This window comes from Ambystoma mexicanum, chromosome 5q, assembly GCF_040938575.1.
Source record: "Ambystoma mexicanum isolate Mex_15411 chromosome 5q, UKY_AmexF1_1, whole genome shotgun sequence".
Lineage (NCBI taxonomy): Eukaryota > Metazoa > Chordata > Amphibia > Caudata > Ambystomatidae > Ambystoma > Ambystoma mexicanum.
The window spans coordinates 1,098,894,589-1,098,915,417 of record NC_090933.1 but is presented as its reverse complement, the minus strand read 5'-3'; positions in this window follow the sequence as shown (position 1 = coordinate 1,098,915,417).

Genomic DNA, 20,829 nt, shown 5'->3' with positions numbered 1-20,829 from the left:
AATGGTGTCTTTGTTGGCCAAGTAGAAGGGTGTTTTGGTTATGACTGCTTTTCAGGTGATGCAGGCAGTTGCATCAATGAAAGGACCAGGATAAGAACATAAAGGACACATTTCAATTTATTATACATAAAATGGAATTGCAAACACATGTTATCCTCGTAGCTACAGCTAGGTCTCAAGCAATCCGATATATACTAAATATGTAAATAAATGACCGCCATCTCAACAGTTGCTGCCCAAAGTAGAAGTCAATATTTGCCCATAGATGCAACTCAATCAATGGCGGCTGGTGAAATGTTCAAGTGGTGGGGTGCTGAGCCTCGAATGAGAAAGCACATGCCAGCGAATGTAACGAGTGAGCCGAAACCACGCTAGGGGGCTTGCATTTTGAAAAAAAGGGGTTTAAATGTATCCATTTTACATTACCGTTTTCAAAAGAAAAGGATTCAAAATGTATTGATTTTACAAGCAGTTCTTAAGAAGATTAGTTAAGTATTCCAATATTCCAGGTTATGCTACAATTCAAGAGCATCTTTTTCCACAATTGAAAACAATGTCCTAGTTTGTAGAATTCCACACACAATCACAAACATGCCTTTATGTCATACAAAGAATCAAATTGTTTTCCCTACCTGTAAAGTGTGTCTTCAGCTTTTCTGCGTTAACTGATGCAAAGAAATCCTGAGGTCATTGTATGCTTGGAAGCTAACATTGAATGTCAGCGCTGGAAGAAATATCTCATGAATAATATAAAGTTAACGGCCCACTCAAAGCCTGTGATCCTGTGCAAACAGCTTTTAATCATCTCTTTACTGCAGCCCCAACCTCTTCAGCAGGGCAACCATTTTCACAGTCTTTTTGGAAAGTTAACATTCTTCTTCATTGCCATTGGAATCACATTCCATACTGGAATGCTACTACTGCCGTAACTCAAAGTAACTATGTACAAACCCTCACCAACTATATACACATAAATGCCACAATTGATATACATGCATGTATTGTGGTTGGAAGTGCAAAGTGATTGTAACATACACAACACATAACACTGTAGTATTTTAGTATTTTACAAAACATGTTGAGCTATTATTAACAATTCAATCATTTAATTCTATATATATATATATATATATTTATATATATATATATATATATGTGTGTGTACACACGCACACACACACACACACACACACACACACACAGACCTATATTATAAAAAGAGAATACATATGTGTCCCTAAGTCCCTGACCAAACTAACATTTAACTTGGCCCTCATAAGTGGTATCCTAAATACAACAAAAGTTAAGTTGGACTTTCAGTGCAGTAAATGTATGCCTGCAATATTCAGAAAAGAAGATATAAAACAGAAGGTTTTTCCCTAAGGAATTTGCTCTGTACAAAGGCAAATCAAGATTTCACATGTACAGAGGTTTTCAACATAATTAAGAACTTATAAGCCATACTACAAGTCTTAAATAAAATTGAAAAACACACTGTCTGTTTGGTGTCACTCTTGCTCATTCTTGTAGAGAAGTTGTGTGCACGCTAATCTTTAAGATGTGCACACTTCTCAATAACTTGCTTATTGAAACACGGAATTTCATTGATAAGTTCCTTTCCAATAGACAGCATAGCCAGTGCATTAAGCCTGTCTCCGGTCATGCTATTACTTAGGAATGTTTGAATTGATTTTAGGGTTGAAAAGCATAGCTCAGATTCTGCTGATATCATTGGTGTGGTCATGAGAATCCTCAACAAAGTGATAGTCTTCAAGAATGTTGCCAATAAATAACCTAAATAAAGGAAAGTTACAGTTAGAAAATTGGAACTGCGGTGGGTCATAGATTATGGGGTAATGTTTTACTCACTAGATATCCAGCAAAGTGTTCCATGGCATTGACAATTATAACATAACACACTTCCTTTGCAGCTTGGTTCAAGTGCTCGAGCTTCATACTGTGATTTGCACAGAGTCATGTGTCAGTTTAGTATCTATTTTTTCAGTGACATCTCTTAGATTTTTGATGCTGCTGACAAAGTCTTTTGTGGCTTTTTTACATATAATGTGTCAATGTGTCTCTTCTGTTGTTGATTATAAATAATCTGGAGCATAATATCGTGGAATAGAAACAAAAAGAACATAAACTACCTGTCTTCCAGGAATCAGCGACACCCTTGGGACTCACCCATCATGACTTAGCCACTGTTCTCCCGGGCTTTAATTGTATTAAGGCATTAAACAATATCTTCCCTGTATTGGTAAACCATCCCAAGTGTCCTACATGAAAGTTCCATCGAGTTGGAGCACTCCTCAGAAGTATTCTACCAGCAATTTCTTGGAGAACTACAGTCCTTTCAGTCCTTGTTGAGGAATGTGAAAAAAGTGTGTTATTGCAGCCAAATCAGCAAAGACAATTTTGATTTTGGTAATTTTTGATGCTGCTTGCTCCATGATAAAGCTCAACTGATGTGCATAACAATGGACACAATGTGCATTCAGGTACACATCTCTTGCTTTCTTTTGGGCCCAACCAGCAGAGCCACGAATAACACTGGCACCATAGTAACTTTGTGCAATTAATTTGTGCCTGCTTAGAGGGTCTTGAAGTAGGTTTACTTAATGAAGTATTGCTGTAGGACTGGAGTCAGCCGAGGAATCTGTTAAATGAAGAAAACAATAAAATCATTCACCTACCTTATCATTCTCATCAAGATACTGAAAGACTAGCACTGACTCAGTCTCATTAGACAGATCTGTTGTGTCATCAGTTTGGGTAGTCACAAAGCTAGTGTGTTGTATTTGCGACTTGATATATTCTCTCATTACATCCAGCATGCAATCCAGAAGCTAATTCTGGATAGTTTTGAGGTACCATTAAATACAGTTGCAGTTTTTAAATGAACATCAAATCCACTAAGCCTCTTAATACTCCTGGATTTAATGAACCCTCAGTTTCATCATAGCCTTGTAATGCCAATTCAAAGGCACCACAAAACCGCACACAGCCAATTAAGTTTGATGAAATGTATCTGTTTTTGTCGACTTCCTCATTATGCTTCCTTATGCTTGATAGCCTCCTTCCAAGTCAGTAACTCCTCTTTTTGTCCAGGCCACCTCACCACTAAATAGCAAGCAGGAAAGGCAGAATAGTGCATTTTTAGAAGTGCTACATGTAAGTCAGGTCTTTCTCTTATTCCAGGTCTCTGAAAACCTGCACATTTACTTTTTACTGCGATCTTTGCAGCTTGTTCAATATTTATTTCATCCCAATCATTCCACTTCCTGTTTTTCTAGAGATGTTAAGCCCAAGAATGGCTTTAATAATAGCTTGTCAACTGTATTCATTCTGTTGGACAGAAAACTAAGCCTGTGATTTGACTCTCTCTCTCTGGTGGTGGTGCTGGCTGGCTATGTCTGCATCTGTTAAAATATTTTAAAAAGTAAGGCTTTGACAGATGCAAGGGATCAAGAGTAAGACTCAGACACAGAGGCATGTTGAATGTTTTGTACATACTTTTATTTCACTGACAATTTGTTGTCAAAGTTTGCATGAATATTATATCCTTCTTTCAAATATTGGGCCCTTGACCCTTTCTCAGCACTCTGTGTATGTATTCCAGTTATTCCTTTCACTGGGTGTGCTTCTAACCCTCTTTTAGCCTTATCAATATGTTTGTCAATGTTTCCTTTTAAACACTGGGCTTCTGCCCTACTTTCAATACTGTTCATATATATTACAGGGCCTGTGGTAGGGGTCCTGTAGTTATGGTTATGTTGCTCAACCCAGGGGAAGAACACTTTTTGGGTGATTTATAACTTTGCCCCTCCTCCAAGACGAATCCTCAGAAACTTTTGCAAACAAAATGTATATGGCCATCAGATTTATTTTGCAGAGTTTGGTGAGGTTTTGTCTAGGTGGGGGGTAAAGATATAGGAGGGGTCCCAAAATGTGTGGCTTTTCCCATTGACGCAATGGGGAAAAGAATGTGCTCATGCCTACAGCCCAAACCGCTGGATGTATTTTCACTAAATTTGCGACAGGAGTGGGGGGTTGATTCTGAAAGCATGCTTTTGTTAATTTGGTGTAAATCCAACTAGAATTTTTTTTTAGATGACCAAAAATTAGGTAATAATTAGAGATATCTGGGTTTGGTCCACACACTCATTACCCTTCTCGGTCCGTGGGCGTGCCTCCAATTGGCCAAGAGGATGACGTGATGTCTGCGGACATCAGGCACACCCACTGATTGGTCAATTAAAAACGTGAGGTGCATCAGATTTTTTGAAACGGTCACCATGTTGGATTCGGGGACTCCACCCATAGTCCACGAACATCGCTATAAAAACGCATTAGAAAAACAACATTGCACTTGTCAAACGAATACAAAAATCTCAGGAGAGGCAAGGGGTGATGAGAATGGGATGGGATGTGGCCTTAAAAAGTCCAAGAAATGGGTGGCTTTTCAACTACGCGAATGGTCTGCATGTCGGGGGCAGTCCTGTGATGTTTGCGAACATCTGAGATGTTCGTGGACATGTATGCTTAATTGTGCATTACAGGGCTGGTGAAAAGCAGATTTTGGATGGCAATGAAACATTCTCGTCCTGACACTGAAAGGTTCTGCAAAGTGTGGTGCTGTATTGTCAAAACTAGAACACGAGGTAAAAACGCTAGGCTTTTATCTTGACTCAAACCTCTCATTTGCCAAACATGTTAATTCTCTAGTGTCCTCCATGGCCTACACGTGTAAACTTATCCACACAGCTAAACCATTTCTATCTGACACTAGTTGCACTACCCTGGCCATAGCCCTCATCCTGTCTCGCCTGGATTATTGTAACGCTCTCTATCTTGGGTCAACTAAAGCTACCATTATAAAAATCCAAACTCTACAAAATAATGCCCTTAGAGCGACATTTGGCATCTCCAGAAGAGACCACATCTCTGAGAGTAGCCGACAGTATAACTGGCTCCCAACAAATGATAAAATCCTCCTAAAAACCTTGTCACTCACCCACAAATCCCTTAATAACGCTGCACTTTCTTACCTGGTCAACAGATTCCATAGACAGATTTCCCTGAGACCCTCTAGAATAGCCTACAAAGACTGCCTTTCTATCCCTAATTTCAATTGCTCCACAATTGGTGACAACAGCTTCCCAGTGAAAGCAGCAAAATTGTGGAACTCCCTATCTCCCACGTTGAGAATTGACCTTCCCTACCAAAACTTTAGGACCAACAATATCCTGTAGTTGAAAGTGAATGTTCATCAAATGAGTAAGCAGTCAGGATCCTCTGCAAGGAGCCATAACTACTCCCCCCAACTGTATACCTGTACACACACACCTTACTACCACCTATACCTGTATACTTTGCTACTGTAAGTAAGCCATATGTATCTCCTGTATTTTTGTTCCCTGTACCTCCGTCTATAAATATGATCTATCTGTATATACCTTTTGCATTTAATACATGTATGTAAATATTAATGCTGTGTAACTAAGCTTCGCATTTTAAATAATAAAACAAAAAAACAAACAAACAAGAGGGAACAAAATTAGAGAGGGGGTCCCACAATATTTTAAGGGCTTATAAATGTTGTGCCATTTGACGAAGATGCACAAATGTTTGCAAACTCATTGTAGGCCTAGATATGAGGAATTTTCGAAATGTTTGGTGGGATTTTGTCAAGAGGGGGCAAAATTAGAGGGGGGTTGCAACATTTTTGGTTTGGTTTATAACTTTGTTGCCATTTGACGAATATGGACAAATGTGTTGTGAAAGAATATACACCCAACCCTGAATGTCGGTGCAAAGTCTGAATGGATTTTGTCAAGTGGGGGCTAAATTATATTTATTTATTTAGTTTATTATAGTTCACAGAACTTTACACTATACATACAACTCATACATACAATTAAATACCAACATTAAAAAAAACATTCAACGACAGTATAATATATAACACACTACACTAAAATTCCATCTTCAATTTCATCAGCATCACAAAAAGAATAAAATGCCAAACACCCTTAATACCAAACAGTTACATTTGGCAATTTAGAGTGACAAGCATATGACTGCAATGTAGGGAGCACCAAATGCAACAACACACTTAGTCCATACTCTACAAAAGTGCAATGTGCAGGGATTCAGTCTGAGAATTCAGACAATATGCCCAGAAATCATCTGATTTAACAAAATCCCAGTCATGAACAAAACAAGCATAATTAGCTTTCTACACATCCTGTAACAGATCACAATCAGTTACTAAATGTCCCATTGATTCCAATGAGTTTGCTTTTTAAAAATTCGACAAGAACGTTGCTCTGGCGTAAGTTGCATTGGCTCTCAAAAGTAGCCCTTACCGGGAGCAGATTGGTACGCATTAGTAAATGGAATTTACGAATCTGGGGATGTGGACAGCGTAACCGGTAATTTTGGTACATAAAGTAAATTTGTACAATACCCTCAATACACCTGTAATTATAGAGTTCCCCCATTTGAATGAAAGTTTTCAGCCAGTCTCTTCTCCGAAGTTTAGATTTAAGGGCAGTTTTTATGGAATTGTACTGGCCACCGCTATTACGTGCAACAGACCAGCCCAAATCATTAAATACCTTACGACATGCAGTATCATACCCGTTGGAAACATCGATTTTCAAAAGATTAATGATATTAATGTCAATGGATTGAAGCAGGCTACATACAGGATGACATATTGCTTTAATAGGCAATAGACCCCGTGGAAGGAGCATAATAGATTACAGGGATTGAAGTCCTAATTCAACCCTAAAATATTGAATAGGACAAGAAGGGGCCAAACCAAGAACATTACGACAGAAGTGACCCTCTATTTTATCAATCCATGTCAGATTATTCATGGTTATGGCTTCAATCCCGTATGCAACAACTGGGGTTAACCATTGCCTATATACTGTCATGATTCCCTTTAATGAGTAGCCGGCGTAGTTATTGACAAAATTCTTCACCAACATGGTAATCTGTCTAGCACGTCTAGTTTTGCTTTCTATCAGCAACTTGTATCCTATTTCACAGCTAAATTGAACTGAAATATTTATAATTGGAAGTATATTCCACATTTCCCCAAGAGACTTCCATTTTTGGTCTTTTAATTCTTTTATAGGAGAACAGCATTATTTTCTTTTTTTTAAGTTGATGGTAAGAAAATGTTCAGCTGAAAAACATCCTTATTACTCTAATATAGATTTCATGCCTCCATACGTGTGATCCACTAATACGAGATCGTCAGCGTATAGGAGGGCAGTAACCAACACTTTAACAAATTTAGCTGGACAGTTAGCTTTAGCAATTAAACAATGAATCAAATTTGCAATGTAAAGATTAGAGAGATGGGCAGCCAATAAGCATCTTTGCTTGACTGACACCTTTATTAACCATAATCGGCTGGGTCAACCATCCCATGTTGTCTAACCGAACCTGAGTGCTGGTATTATGATGTAACATGATCAGAATGTCAAGTAACCAGGATGGACAATGGAAATCAGACAATATATCCCACAACTTACTACCATCAATGCTGTCGAAAGCAGACTTAAAGTCGATAAAAGTAACATAGACAGAGGGATTGTCCTTTCTCATGGCTCTAGTAGTGATAGCATCAGGTAACCGGACATTATTATAAGTTATATGACAATTGTATGTACGTACATTTTGACACTTCTGAAAAAAATAAAACATGGGTGGATTTGCAACAAACTCATGCAAGGAGCATTGGCAAGGAGCTGAAAGCATGGCTTTGCAAATGTGTTTGTGTTTTATTTTTGGACAAGTGTCATAATGTAGGTACAAAAAATAGTGGTATTCCTTTGGTGACTGAGCTATAGCCTGTGGCCATAAGTATCGGCCAGATTTTCTGGGTCATGGCCATGCCACAATCTGGCTACTGGCCATGACCACGAGGGACCAGCATTGGGGTTCAAGTGGGCATAGCCACCAGGGACGTGCTATGTGATAAAGTTTTTTGAATTTGGGATAGGTTTGAATGGGAAAAAATGGTGGGTACAGTGGGTACAGGTTGAAGTGCTGGATATGATTGCAGCAAATATGCACAAGGAGGGTCAGCAAGAACTTCAAAGCATGGTTTTGCAAATAGGCCCTGTGTTTTATTTTATTCCAATATAAGTTCATAACACAGTGATATAACATTGGTGTCTGGGCAATAGGTCTGGCTGTCAGCAAGGAGAAATGCGTATTGTAATTTGCTTATTGTGGCATGCGGCATGGCTGAAGCAGTTTGGTGTCTGGGTAGTGGGCCTGGCCCTAGTCAAATGGCAATGTGTACTCTGATTTGTCTATTGGGAAATGCGGCATGACATTGATGACATCACTGATGACATAACATATGACATGTATTTTAATAAACATTCCCTGCAATGGGTTGAGTGTATAATGTTGTAAACAAGATATTAGGGGTGATTGGGAGAACAATCGTGAACTACTTAATGTATTTAAGAATGTTCTCTTGTATTTTGCAGCATTGATGTATTTATTTATTTATTATGCGCCGGGGCCCACAGGCATCAGGGTGCAAACACATACAACAAATCCCGATACAACGAGTTTACAATTAAACAAACAGCATGCACCCTAGAAGTAAAATATTTTTAATCTGGTAATTTCCAATAGTAAAATAATGAATGCTACCTTTTGAACGTTTTGAGTAATGTTAATCCTGCAATAAATAGGTAACAATTGAAAACTTACCACACACTTGTGTTAGTAGAAAAAATACATATAGAAGCACATGACGCATACAAATTAGAGGCAAATCCAGGGAAACTAAAGTAAGGAAGAAAGAAACAACAGCACCAAAAAATGACAATAACAATAACAGAGTTAATCATCGTATGTTCACTCTGTGTTTCAGGCCTGCAATTGTCCCATGTATGTGCACTATGAGCTCAGACTAAACTCTAAAGAAAGTACTTTAAGAACATATAAAAAGGTTAATGTGTAGAAATATAGGGACTTTTACATTTGGGAAATTCTCATTGTCAGTAGAAACAAAAAACTAGCCTAATCCAGTCAGTAAACAAAAATAAGTGGGCCAGATATGTGATGTCATCAATGACATTTGTGATGTCATCTTTCATGTCCTGGGTGTTAGTCTTATCAGTGCATGTTGGTGGCGCAAGTTTATGGTTGCTTAGCTTACCCTAACTGGTGAATTTCTGTGATGTTTAACTTTTACTTGTACCTGTAATGTCCCTCTAACAAAGTTGAATTTCATGGGTTTTTATTAGTGCAACTTAACCATAAGGTTCATTTAAGAAAGCTATTTCAGTAAAAAAAATAAAAAAAAATAAAAAAATATATATATGTATATATATATATATATATATATATATATATATATATATATATATATATATATATATATATATATATATATATATATATATATATATTCAATGAAAAAACATTGTTAAGGGAAGGGGACGTTATGGTTAAATTGCACTAATAAAAACCTTTGAAATTCACTGAAAAAACTTTGTTAAAGGGACATTATGGTTATGGTGGACTAATAAAAACCTATGAAATTCAAAGAAAAAACTTTGTTAAAGGGACGTTATGGTTTCAAATAAAATTGTAAAACCCCAGAAATTCGCCAGTTATGGTAAGCTAAACAACCATAACTGCGCCACCACCATGCAATGCTAAGACTAACACTCAAGACATCAAAGATGACATCACATTAACAAAGTTTTTTCAGTGAATTTCAGAGGTTTTTATTAGTGCAACTTAACTATAACGTCCCCTTATCAATGTTTTTTCATACTTACCCAATATAGCAATGTTTGTGTCCAATTTACAAATTGTCACCTTAAAACTCTGCCATTTCCCACCTTCTGGAATCATTTTTAACACTTCCATACACTTCTTGCAACTATTTCAACTAGTTTTGCATCCGTAGACGTCTACGAACATCTGACTTCATAGCGGACCTTCCGGACAGCGCCACATGACCATACGCTGGCGCGTGGTATGATGGTGTGTCCGAGAACCCGTCCGCACTTCACAATAAGATCTCTGCTTCGCGGACAGTTCAGAACTGCATTTTCTACTGATCTAGGAACTTTCAACTTGAAAATGTCCCTCGCACAGCTCAATAACGAAGTCTCCTGACCATTATCCCCCATTCCAGCTCCTGATATGGGGGATTAAGGCCATTAGCAACCTAGGTTCCCAAAGCGGGAATCCGGGGTGCTAAAAAAGAGGATTTTTCTTCCTACACCGGGACGCCTACGGCCACAATGGAAAGGGAAGGTGAGGGTTCCATACAGGACCATTCTTCGCTTTCCATGAAAGCCTGCAAAAGGCAAAAAGAGAACCCTGTGACAATATTACCACAAGCATATTTTTCTTCCCTTTCAGATCTATCCTAATTTTGAATAACTTTACCACAAAGCCAGTCCCAGGTGGACATGGCCACTGTAATCCTATGTTTTGTCTCTTGTGGTCATGGCTAGTAGCCAGATTGTCCGGATCATGACCTTATTCCGATCATGACCTGGACAATCTGGCCACCGCGCATGGCCACAGGCTACCCCTCAGTCACTAAAGGTATACCGCTATTTTTGTAGCTACATTATAACACTTGTCAAATAATAAAACACTGGCACATTTGCAAAACCATGTTTGTAGGTCCTTGCCAATGCTCCTTACGCAGGTTTGCTGGAAATCCACCCATGTTTTATTTTTTTTAAAAGTGTCAAATGTATGCACTTACAATCATCATATAACCTAGCCCCCACTTGACAAAATCCATTCAGACTTTATGAAAACATCTATATCTAGATCTGTAATGTTTTTGCAAACCTTTGTGTAGATTTGTCAAATGGCACCTCATTTATTAGCCTTTACATTATTTAGGGACCCTCCCCTATAATTTTGCCCCCTCTTCACAAAATCCCACCAAACTTCGCAAAAACATTCATATCTAAATGCATTATCAGTTTCCCAAATTAAGTGTAAATTCATTAAATGGCACCTCATTTATAAGCCTTTACATTATTTTGGGACCCCCCCTCTAATTTTGCCCCATCATGACAATACCACCAAACTTTGCATACTCACTCTGAATCAGGTCAAAAATATACATGCAACATTTCATGCAGTTTCATTAAGTGGTGCCAAAGTTATAATCCGCGATCATCACAGGACTGTCCGCGAACATCCGATTTTTTTGCTTCTTGCAGCCATATCCCATCCCATCCTCATCACCCCTCACCTCCCCAGAGATTATTTGATAAATTTGACAAGTGCAATGTTGTGTTCCTTAATATGTTTTTACCGCGATGTCTGCGGACACCAGCCGCTGTCCGCGAATCCAAGATGGCGGGTGTTTCCAAAAATCTGACGCACTTCACGCTCTTCACCATCCAATCAGTGAACAGTCGCATGTTCGCGGACATGACGCAAGCCGATTAACCAATCAGTGTCCTGTTTGCGTAGCGAACAGGGAAGTGTGTCCGCGGACCGGACATAGATATCACTAATTTTTTGTGACCTACATTTTGGTCGTTTTAAAAACACCTACTGGACAGATTTTCACTGAATTTACAAAAGCACGCTTTCAGGACCAAGCCGCTGCTCCTGCTGCAAATTTGGTGAAAATCCGTCAAAGCGGTTTGGGCTGTAGGCGTGAGGAAAGCTTTTCCCCATTCAGTCTATGGGAAAAAAATACATTTTGGGACCCCCCTATAACTTTGCCCCCCCTAGACCAAACCTCACCAGACTTTGCAAAAAAAAATTCGGAGTGGGCCATATACATTTTTTGTAAAGTTTGGTGTGGATTCGTCCAGGGGAAGCAAAGTTATAAGTGGCCCAAAAAGTGCTCTCCCTATGGGTTTAGCAACTTAACCATAACTACACGGCCACTACTGTGGCTGTGTAATTTATATATATATATATATATATATATATATATATATATATATATATATATATATATATATATATATATATATATATATATATATATATATATTCAGTAAAAAAAACTTTGTTAAAGGGACGTTATGGTTAAGTTGCGCTACTAAAAACCTATGAAATTCAGTAAAAAAACTTTCTTAAAGGGACGTTATGGTTAAGTTGCGCTACTAAAAACCTATGAAATTCAGTGAAAAAACTTTGTTAAAGGGACGTTATGGTTCCAAGTAAAACCGAAAAAATCCTTTACATTCTGCAGTTATGGTAAGCTAAGCAACCATAACTCGCGCCACCACCGTGCACTGCTAAGACTAACACCCACGACATCAAAGATGACATCACAAATGTCATTGATGACATCACTGATGACATCACATGTCTGGCTCACTCTTTTTTCTTTTGCTGACTTATCTAGGCCACATTGTTTTCTTCAGTAACAGTCAGAAACTAAAAATTGTATTTTATTTGTAGACGTATCCTACAAGTAGGTTCTTATAGTAATTCCCTTAGAGTCCAGTCACATCATATGAAACATATACATAGGGGAAGACACAAGCTTTAAAGACATAAATCCTTTTTGTGCATAAAGATAATCAATAGTCTTATCAGCACTTTCTGATAGTTCTGTTGTTTTTTTATGACTGTACTTTCCCCGTATATGGTCATATTTGTATACATTGTACTCACACTACTTTCCTTAGGGTCCAATTACATCAAGTGATACATATACATAGGGTAAATAGAAGCTTTGAAACAGAGCAATCATTTATTTGCATGAAAATAATCAGTTAGGTTATGAATTGTTTGTGCTACTGCTTGTGCTTTTTTGCTAACTTCACTTTCCCTGTATATACCCATATTGGTATGTGTTCTTGTCTCTTTGTGTTTTGTCTATAGTAATGCAATTATGTAATACATGGGTTTTATTAGCTACTTATTACATATTTCACAGTACACACAAATCTATTAAGAAAACAATTATCATTTCATTATTCAACATATTAACAGGCAGGCATCCTGGTGTAGGAAGGAAAATCTTTTATCAAGATGGACACCATCGAAAGGGAAGGCGGGGTGTATCAATAGAACACAACAGGGCATCAGCGGGGGGTCGGGAAGACCAGGAGAGAGACACGGGGCATGAGTGGGGGGTAACACGAGGGAGACACGGGCATGAGCGGGGGGTGGGGAAAAGGAAGACACGGGGGGTGGGGGGAGGAGAAGGGAGACACGGGGCAAGAGCGGGGGGTGGGCAGGAAAGAAGGGAGACACGGGGCATGAGCAGGGGGTGGGGGGTGTAAAGAAGGGAGACACGGGGCATGAGCGGGGGGTGGGGGGAAGAAGGGAGACACGGGGCATCAGCGGGGGGTGGGAGGGGAAGAAGGGAGACACAGGGCATGAGCGGGGGGTGGGGGGAAAGAAGGGAGACACGGGGCATGAGCGGGGGGTGGAAAGAAGGGAGACACGGGGCATGAGCGGGGGTTGGAAAGAGGGGAGACACGGGACATGAGCAGGGGGTGGGGGGTGGAAAGAAGGGAGAAACGGGGCATTAGCGGGAAAGAAGGGAGACACAGGGCATGAGCGGGGGTGGGGGGGAAGAAGGGAGACACGGGGCATGAGCGGGGGGTGGGGGTGAACAGGGGAGACATGGGCCATGAGCAGGGGGAAAAGGAGGGAGACAGACACAGAGCATGAGCGGGGGTGGGGGTGAACAGGAGAGACACGGGATATGAGCGGGGTAGGGCAAGGTGGGGCCCCCACCCCCGCTCATGCCCGTGTCTGCCCTATTCCATCAGTGCTGACACGGGGCATGAGCGGGGGGTGGGGGGGAAAGAAGGGAGACACGGGGCATGAGTGGGGAGTGGGGGGAAAGGAAGACACGGGGCATGAGCGAGGGTGGGGGGTACAGGAGGGAGACACGGGGCATGAGCGGGGGTGGGGGGTACAGGAGGGAGACACGGGGCATGAGCGGGGGTGGGGGGACAGGGCAGACACGAGGAATGAGCGGGGGTGGGGTAGGAAGAAGGGAGACACGGGGCATGAGCAGGGTGGGGAAAAGGAAGACACGGGGCATGAGCGGGGGTGTGGGGGAAAGAAGGGGGACACGGGGCATGAGCGGGAGTGGGGGAGAAAGATGGAGACACGGGGCATGAGCAGGGGGTGGGGGGGTGGAAAGAAGGGAGACACGGGGCATGAGCGGAGGTGGGGGGAAGAAGGGAGACACGGGGCATCAGCGGGGGGTGGGAGGGGAAGAAGGGAGACACGTGGCATGAGCAGGGGTTGGGGGGAAAGAAGGGAGACACGGGGCATGAGCGGGGGGTGGAAAGAAGGGAGACACGGGGCATGAGCGGGGGGGTGGAAAGAAGGGAGACACGGGGCATGAGTAGGGGGTCGGGGGTGGAAAGAAGGGAGACACGGGGCATGAGCAGGAAAGAAGGGAGACACGGGGCATGAGCAGGGGTGGGAGGGAAGAAGGGAGACACGGGGCATGAGCGGGGGGTGGGGGTGAACAGGGGAGACACAGGCCATGAGCGGGGGGAAAAGGAGGGAGACAGACACAGAGCATGAGCGGGGTTGGGGGTGAACAGGAGAGACGCGGGGCATGAGTGGGGTAGGGCAAGGTGGGCCTCCACCCCCGCTCATGCCCCGTGTCTGCCCTGTTCCATAAGTGCTGACACGGGGCATGAGCGGGGGATGGGGGGGAAAGAAGGGAGACATGGGGCATGAGCGGGGAGTGGGGGGGAAAGGAAGACACCGGCATGAGTGGGAGGTGGGGGTACAGGATTGAGACACGGGGCATGAGCGGGGTGTGGGGGGTACAGGAGGGAAACACGTGGCATGAGCGGGGTGGGGGAACAGGGCAGACACGGGGAATGAACGGGGGGTGGGGGAGGAAGAAGGGAGACACGGGGCATAAGCAGGGGGTGGGGGGAAGAAGGGAGACACAGGCATGAGCGGGGGTGGGGGGGAAGAAGGGAGACACGGGGCATGAGCGGGGGGTGGGGGGAGAGAAGGAAGACAAGGGGCAAGAGCGGGGGGTGGGGGGTGGAAATAAGGGAGACACGGGGCTAGAGCAGGGGGTGGGGGAGAAGGGAGACACAGGGCACGAGCGGGGGTGGGGTGAAGAAGGGAGACATGGTGCATGAGCGGGGGGTGGGGGAAAGAAGGGAGACACGGGGCATGAGCGGGGGGTGGGTAGACACGGGGCATGAGTGAGGGGCGGGGGGGAAGAAGGGATACACAGGGCATGAGCGGGGGGCGGGGGGTGGGGGGGAGAAGGAAGAAACGGGGCATGAGTGCGTGTGGAAAGAAGGGAGACACAGGGCATGAGCGGGGGCTGGGGGGAGAAGGGAGACACGGGGCATGAGCGGGAGGTGGGGGGGAAGAAGGGAGACACGGTGCATGATCGGGGGTGGGGGGAAAGAAAGAAGACATGGGGCATGAGCGGGGGGGTGGGGGATAAGAAGGGAGACACAGGGCATGAGCGGGGGTAGGGGTACAGGAGGGAGGCACGGGGCAAGAGCGGGGGTGGGTGGGTACAGGAGGGAGACACGGGGCATGAGCGGGGGTGGGGGGGCAGATGGGAGACACGGGGCATGAGCAGGGGGTGGGGGGGAAGAAGGGAGACACAGGGCATGAACGGGGGTGGGGGGGGGGGAAAGGGAGACATGGGGAATGAGCGGGGGGTGGGGGGAAGAAGGGAAACACGGGGCATGAACGGGGGTGGGGGGAAGAAGGGAGACATGGGGCATGAGCGGGGGGTGGGGGGAAGAAGGTAGACACGGGGCATGAGCGGGGGTGGGGGGGAGAAGGAAGACACGGGGCATGAACGAGGGGTGGGGGGAAGAAGGGAGACACGGGACATGAACGGGGGGTGGGAGGGAAGAAGGTAGACACGGGGCATGATTGGGGGTGGGGGGAAGAAGGAAGACACGGGGCATGAATGAGCAGGGGTTGGGGGGAATTAGGGAGACACGGGGCATGAGCGGGGGCTGGGGGGAAGAAGGGAGACACGGGGCATGAGCGGGGGTGGGGAGAAGGAGGGAAACACGGGGCATGAGCAGGGGGTGGGGGGAACACAAAGGAGACACGGGGCATGAGCTGGGGGTGGGGGAACAGGGCACACACGGGGCATGAGCAGGGGGTGGGGGGGAACAGGGCACACACGGGGCATGAGCGGGGGGTGGGGGGAAACAGGGCACACACGGGGCATGAGCGGGGGGTGGGGGGAATGGGAGGAACACACAGAGCATCAGCGGGGGGTGGGGGGAACAGGGGAGACACAGGACATGAGCGGGGGGGCGGGGGGGAAACAGGGCACACATGGGGCATGAGAGGGGCTGGGGGGAACAGGGCACACACGGGGCATGAGCAGGGGATGGGGGTGGGAAAGGAGGGAGACACGGGACATGAGCAGGGGGTGGGGGGGAAAGAAAGAGGTAGATGTAGGGCATGAGCGGGGGTGGGAGGGAACAGAGGAGACACAGGGCATGTGCGGGGGTGGGAGGAGGGGGAGAGACACACGGGCCATGAGTGGGGGGTGGGGGGAGGGAGAGAGACACACGGGGCATGAGCGGGGGGAGAGACATATGGGGCATGAGCGGGGGGTGGGGGGAGAGGAGAGACACACGGGCCTTGAGCGGGTTGAGGAAAGGGGAGAGAGACACAGGGCATGAGCCGGGGGTGGGGGGAAGGGGAGAGACACACGGGGCATGAGCAGGGGGTGGAGGGAAGGGGAGAGGCACATGAGGCATGAGCGAGGGTTGGGGGAAAGGGAGAGACACACGGGGCATGAGCGGGGGGAAGGGGAGAGACACACGGGGCATAAGCGGGGGGTGGGGGGGAAGTTGAGACAGACAAAAACACAGACATGAGTTTGTGTGCAGGCGGCAGATCCCGCTCCTCGGCCCTCCGCTGGCCACCGTGTGCCGATGGCGCTAGCCGGGGCTGGAGGAACAGGGGAGACACGGAGCATGAGTTGGGGTGGGGGGAAGAAGGGAGTTACGGGGCATGAGCAAGGGGTGGGGGATAAGAAGGGAGACACGGGGCATGAGCGGGGGTGGGGGGTAAAAAGGGAGACACGGGGCATGAGCGGGGGGTGGGGGGAAGAAGGGAGACACGGGGCATGAATGGGGGGTGGGAGGGAGAGGGAGACACGGGGCATGAGCAAGGGTGGGGGGGGAAAGAAGGGAGACACGGGGCATGAGCGGGGGTGGGGGGAGCACAAGGGAGACACGGGGCATGAGCAGGGGGTGGGGGAATGGGAGGAACACACTGAGCATCAGCGGGGGTTGGGGGGAATTAGGGAGACACGGGGCATGAGCGGGGGGTGGGGGGAAGAAGGGAGACACGGGGCATGAGCAGGGTGGGGGTAAGGAGGGAAACACGGGGCATGAGCAGGGGGTGGGGGGAACACAAGGGAGACACGGGGCATGAGCTGGGGGTGGGGGAACAGGGCACACACGGGGCATGAGCAGGGGGTGGGGGGGAACAGGGCACACACGGGGCATGAGCGGGGGGTGGGGGAAACAGGGCACACACAGGGCATGAGCGGGGGGTGGGGGGAATGGGAGGAACACACAGAGCATCAGCGCAGGGTGGGGGGAACCAGGGGAGACACAGGACATGAGCGGGGGGGTGGAGGGGAAACAGGGCACACATGGGGCATGAGAGGGGCTGGGGGGAACAGGGCACACACGGGGCATGAGCGGGGGATGGGGGTGGGAAAGGAGGGAGACACGGCACATGAGCAGGGGGTGGGGGGGAAAGAAAGAGGTAGACATAGGGCATGAGCGGGTGTGGGGGGGAACAGAGGAGACACAGGGCATGAGCGGGGGTGGGGGGAGGGTCAGAGATACACGGGCCATGAGCGGGGGGTGGGGGGAGAGGAGAGACACACGGTGCTTGAGCGGGGTGGGGGAAGGGGAGAGAGACACAGGGCATGAGCCGGGGGTGGGGGGAAGGGGAGAGACACACGGGGCATGAGCAGGGGGTGGGGGGAAGGGGAGAGACACATGAGGCATGAGCGAGGGGTGGGGGGGAAGGGGAGAGACACACGGGGCATGAGCGGGGGAAGGGGAGAGACACACGGGGCATAAGCGGGGGGTAGGGGGAAAGGAGAGACAGACAAAAACACAGACATGAGTTTGTGTGCAGGCGGCAGATCCCGCTCCTCGGCCCTCCGCTGGCCACCGTGTGCCGATGGCGCTAGCCGGGGCTGGAGGAACAGGGGAGACACGGAGCATGAGTGGGGGTGGGGGAAGAAGGGAGTTACGGGGCATGAGCAAGGGGTGGGGGATAAGAAGGGAGACACGGGGCATGAGTGGGGGTGGGGGGTAAAAAGGGAGACACGGGGCATGAGCGGGGGGTGGGGGAAGAAGGGAGACACGGGGCATGAATGGGGGGTGGGGAGAGAAGGGAGAACGGGGCATGAGCAAGGGTGGGGGGGAAGAAGGGAGACACGGGGCATGAGCGGGGGGTGGGGGGAACACAAGGGAGACACGGGGCATGAGCAGGGGGTGGGGGAATGGGAGGAACACACTGAGCATCAGCAGGGGTTGGGGGGAACAGGGAGACACAGGGCATGAGCGGGTGGGTGGGGGGAAATGGCACACAAGGGGCATGAGGGGGGGTTGGGGGACAGGAGGGAGACACAGTGCATGAGCGGGGGTGGGGGGGAACAGAGGAGACACAGGGCATGAGCAGGGTTGGGGGAAGGGGAGAGACACACGGGGCATGAGCGGGAGGTGGGGGAGGGGGAGAGACACATGGGGCATGAGCAGAGGGTGGGGGAGAGAGACACCCGTGGCATGAGCGGGGTGGGGGGGAAGGGAGAGACACACGGGGCATGAGCGGGGGGTGGAGGGGAGGGGAGAGACACACAGGGCATGAGGGGGGGGTGGGGGGAAGGGAGAGAGACACGGGGCATGCGTGGAAGGTGGGGGGAAGGGGAGAGACACACGGGCATGAGTGGGGGTGGGGGGAAGGGGAGAGACACAAGGGGCATGAGCGGGGGGTTGGGGGGAAAGGGAGAGACACACGGGGCATGAGCGGGGGGTGGGGGGAAGGGGAGAGACACACGGGGCATGAGCAGGGGGGTGGAGGGAAGGGGAGAGACACGCGGGACATGGGGGAAGGGAGACAGACAAAAACACAGACATGAGTTTGTGTGCAGGCGGCAGATCCTGCTCCTCGGCCCTCCGCTGGCCACCGTGTGCCGATGGCGTGAGCGGGGGCTGGAGTAACAGGGCAGACACGGAGCATGAGCGGGGGTGGGGCAGAATAGGGCAGACACGGGGCATGAGCAGGGGGTGGGGGGAACAGGAGACAGACACGGGCATGAGCGGGGGTGGTGGACTTACTGTACAGGCGGCAGATCCCGCTCCTGCTAACCTGACAAAGCCTAAAGCCTCTCATGCGAGAAAGAAAGATGGCGGGCGTCTCTGAAGCCATGACGCACTGCACGCTTTCACCGCATCCAATGAGAGAGCACGTCAGATGTCCGAGGACATCACGCAACCCGCTTGCCCAATCCTTGTCCTGTCCGCGAAGCGAACAGGGAAGTGTGTCCGTGCAGCGAACACAGATATCACAAACATTTTTTGACCTACTTTTTGGTCATTTTAAAAAAAACTAGTGGATGGATTTTCACCAAATTTGCAAAAGCACGCTTTCGGGACTTGTCCAGGGGGGGCACAGTTATAGGCGGGGTCCCAAAACTTTTTTTTTCCCATAGACTGAATGGGAAAAAAAAATTGCTCGCGCCTACAGCCCAAACCGCTGGACGGATTTTCACCAAATTTGGACCAGGAGCAGCGGCTTGGTCCCGAAAGCGTGCATTTGCAAATTTGGTGAAAATCCGTCCAGTAGTTCTTTTTTTACATGACCAAAAAGTAGGTCAGAAAAAAATAGTGATATCCGTGTTCGCTTCGCGGACACACTTCCCTGTTCGCTTCGCGGACAAGACGGTGATTGGGCAAGCAGCTTGTGTGATGTCCGCGGACATCTGACGTGCTTTTCTATTGGCTGCCATGAAGCGTGCACTGCGTCTATTTTCAGAGAAGCCCGCCATCTTTGTTTATCGGAGCTGTTTATAGGGATCTGCTGCCTGCACAGTGTAGATGTGGGCTGCGTCGGCCAGGCGGTGAGGCACAGGCCCTCGTGTCTCTCTCTTGTTCACACCACCCCCGCTCATGTCCCGTGTTTCCCTCGTTCCCCCCCACCCCCACTCATGCCCTGTGTGTCTCACCCCTTGCCCCCACCCCCCACTCATGCCCCGTGTGTCTCTCCCCTTCCCCCCACCCCCCGTTCATACCCTGTGTCTCCCTACTGTTCCCAACACCCCCCGCTCATGCACCATGTGTCTCTCCGATTCCCCCCACCCCCAGCTCATGCCCCGTGTGTCTCTCCCCTTCCCCCACCCCCCGCTAATGCCCTGTGTGTCTCACCCTTTCCCCCAGCCCCCGCTCATGCCCCATGTGTCTCTCCCCTTCCCCCCCACCCCCGCTCATACCCCGTGTCTCCCTACTGTTCCCCCCACCCCAGCTCACGTCCCGTGTGTCTCTCCCCTTCCCCCCCAACCCCCCGCTCATGCCCTGTGTGTCTCACCCCATCCCCCCACCCCCCGCTCATGCCCCATGTGTTTCTCCCCTTCCCCCCACACCCCGCTCATACCCCGTGTCTCCCTACTGTTCCCCCACCCCCCGCTCATGCCCCGTGTGTCTCTCCCCTTCCCCCCACCCCCCGCTCACGTCCCGTGTGTCTCTCCCCTTCCCCCCACCCCCCGCTCATGCCCCGTGTGTCTCACCCCTTCCACCCACCCCCGCTCATTCCCCATGTCTCTCTCCCCTT